The sequence below is a fragment of the Chrysochloris asiatica genome, unplaced genomic scaffold (assembly GCF_000296735.1).
Source record: "Chrysochloris asiatica unplaced genomic scaffold, ChrAsi1.0 scaffold00308, whole genome shotgun sequence".
In the NCBI taxonomy this organism is placed as follows: domain Eukaryota; kingdom Metazoa; phylum Chordata; class Mammalia; order Afrosoricida; family Chrysochloridae; genus Chrysochloris; species Chrysochloris asiatica.
The window spans coordinates 1,253,813-1,257,252 of NW_006408826.1; the positions used below are offsets into that span (position 1 = coordinate 1,253,813).

Genomic DNA, 3,440 nt, shown 5'->3' on the forward strand with positions numbered 1-3,440 from the left:
ACTTAATTTTTAAATTTTTATTTGTTGAGTTGAGAATAGACACAGTAAAACAAACATACACCAGTTCAACCTTCTATATATACCAGTCAGTGACACTGGCGGTCTTCTAATTGGGCAGCCCATACTCACCCTCTTCTGAGTTGTTCCTTCCAATTAATAAAAAATTTACCTGCTGTGGCGCTGTGGGCTAATGCGTCAGACTGCAAAGTCGTTTCAATTGCAAGGTCAGTGGTTCAAGCTCACAAGCTGCTCCTTGGAAACCCTATAGAGGGTTGCTATGGTTGGAATCGACTAGATGGCACTTAACAACAACAACGACGAGTCCTGGTGTGGCACTGTGGACTAATGTGTTAGACTGCAAAGTCGTTTGAACTGCAAGGTTGGCGGTTCAAGTTCACCAGCTGTTCCTTGGAAACCCTATACAGGATCGCTATGGGTCAGAAGCGACCCGAAGGCACTTTACAACAACAACAACAAAGGTTCTGGTAAGTGGCTCTGGTATCGTAATGGTTACCAGTCTAGCTGCTAACCTCAAGGTCAGCAGTTCGAAACTACCAGCCGGTTCTGGGGGAGAAAGATAAGGCTTTCTGCTCCCGTAAAGATTTACAGCCTCAGAAACCCTATGCAGGGTCCTTATGAGTCGGAACTGACTCCGCCGCAGAAACCCTATACAGGGTTTCTATGAGTCTGAACCAACTCGAAAGGCACTTAATGACAACAAAGGTTCTGGTGTGGTGCTGTGGGTTAATGCGCTGGACTGCAAAATAGGTTTGAACCGCAACGTCAGCGGTTCAAGCTCACCAACTGTTCCTCGGAAACCCTATACGGGGCCGCTGTGGCTGGGAACTGACTCGGCACGTAACAAGGCTCTGGTGTGGCTCTGTAGGATAAGCACTGGTCCTCAAGGTCGGCAGTTCAAATCCATCAGCTGCTCCTCAGAAACCCTATACAGGGTCGCTATGAGTCGGAACCGACTCCACAGCGCTTTAACAACGAGGTGTTATTGTCTAATTGTTCAAATTGCTGTTGTTAATTTGATCCCATGTAATTTGTTTTTGTTAAGTGACGTGGAGTGGGTTCCGACTCAGTGACCTTGTATTAGCAGTCCAGCGCTTATTCTACTGCGCCACACCAGACAGCTCTCAAAGGACCATTACGCAAATAAAGAATTTAAAAAAAAAAAAAAAAAAAAAGACCATTACGCTACCCAGAAGTCCTGGGCGACGCAAGTGCTCCGCTGACGCCAAGACGCTGGGCGGGGCCTGACAGGCAACGGTTTTAATGCAGAGGCTCCGCCCCTTGGGCCTACAAAACTGGAGTCTTAGCTCCTCGTGGAGGTAGCGTCTTAGTGCCTAGCAGCGTTTTAAGATCCCGCCACCAGCCGCTCCACATCAAAGCTGTTCACAACTCACAACTGAGTCCGCCCAGGACACCTGCCTGGACACCCAGGACTCAAAGAGTAGGGTGACCAGCCAGTCAGGCCCGAGCAACTCGAAGGCCTGCAGGACTGCCGCGCACCAGGGTTCCGGTCGAAGGCTATTGGCGAAGCAGCGCCCCCTGCCACAGCATGGCTTCCCAACGGGACACTGAGAGTAGCCTCCCGGACAATACCCCCTGCCCCAATGTTGCCCCGATCGCGCCTGACCTTTCCTGTGGAGACCACAGGGACCCTGCCCTAGAAGGCTCCTCACTGCCTCCACCTAACCCCTGGCTGGAGACCACCACCAGCTCCCCAGCGGAGCCAGCCAAGCCAGGGGCCTGCTGCCTAGATGGCCCCTGGTTCTTGAAGCTGTTGCAGGTCGAGACGGAGCGGCTGCAAGGCTGGTGTCGCCAGATGGACCAGGAGACCAAAGAGAACCGCCTCCCAGAAGAAATCCTAGGTAAAGTCCTCAGTGCGGTGGGCAGTGCCCAGCTCCTGATGGCCCAGAAGTTCAAGCAGTTCCGGGACCTCTGCGAGCTAAGCATGAGCCCCGATGCCCAGCCCCGGCCCACAGCCCAGGACCTGGCAGGCTTCTGGGACCTGCTGCAGCTGCCCATCAAGGACATCAGCAGGAAGTTCCAGGAACTCCACCGCCTCAAGGCCAACAACTGGCAGCTGGGGGAGAGCCCCGAGATGAAGAAAGAAGAGAAGAAAGCATCCCCTTGGGACGCCAAGAAGAAGCCAGCCAAATCCAAGCCAACAGTCAGGAGCCCGGACAAGGCTTCAGACGCCCGAGACAAGCAGCACCAGGAGGCACGCAAGAGATTCCTGGCTGCCAAGCGGGCCACTGGGAGCGCAGACAGCGTGGAGATCTACAGCCCCGGCGGTGGTGGCAGCGGCTACGACCACAACGACGATGGCAACGCCCAGAACCCCCAGGAGCCCCGGAAGGAGGAAGGAAACAATTAGGCCCTGAAGAAACACAGACCATCTAAAAAGTCTCCAGGGACGATTTTTGGTCTAAGCTTTAAAGATGATCTCAGGGTAATTTGATGTTATTGTTGATTTTGTTTGGCTGGTTATTACGATTTTGAAATTTAACATTGCAAAAAGTGCTGGCTATGTGGCAAATATTATTTTCGTTGCTTTGACAGTGTTATTTCAATTTCAGTGAAATGGAATCCTATGAAGTAGACTGTGTTATTATCATCTCTACTTAACAGATGAGGAAAATGAGGCAGAGAGAGGTAATTCTTGCTTACCCAAGATGGCACAGAGAAGAAGGAATGGAGCTGGCATTTGAACGCAGCAGTAATTGTTAGACGCTGAACACAGTGAAAATACTATTGCAGCTGACAGAAGGCAGAAGCAGTGGGGGCAGAGGGGGAAAGTATCTCTGAAGTGAGACTTGAGAATTATGAGTGTTATCTGAAATTAGTGGATCCAGAAGTAGAGATTTAAGTCTACTATTTGAAGTTATACAAGAAACCACTTAAGAAGTCCTTTTAAAAGTGATAATACCAAGGGACTTCAAAGAGTTTGGGAGAAAAAAAATACTTATCTTTCAATTCTAGTTTTCCATAGAACTTTTTGAAGCCCTGTCATATGTATTACCCGTAATCTCCACACACCCCCCCCAGACAAATCCAGAATCAGAAGATTGGTGGAATCTTAGTAACTGTTAAGGGTCAAAAGAAGGAAACTTGATTCATCTTTCTCTTTGAAATTCAAGTTCCTGACAAAGTATTAAAATAATCCTCCATTGATTCTAAACGATGCTCAGCAGAAGGCATGTTTTTCCTGGTAAACATAATAGATGTGTGTGGGGGGCATCTGTCACCCCTTGGCCCCACGTCTTCCCTGTCCCAGTTATTCTTACTAACTTGTTTAGCTATGTATCAGTGCATACAAATGAGAGCATACCGTTCACATTTTCTTGCTCCTAGTTTTTTTTTTGTATATAATTTTGAAGACTGTTGCACATTTGCACATATAGATCTACTTTATTTAAAAAGAAAAA

General features: G+C 48.8%; 1 pseudogene; it reads left to right on the plus strand.

The window, feature by feature from the left end:
• The first annotated feature begins 1,567 nt into the window (after nt 1–1,567).
• LOC102820738 lies at nt 1,568–2,389 on the plus strand (annotated as a pseudogene).
• The last annotated feature ends 1,051 nt before the right edge of the window (nt 2,390–3,440 follow it).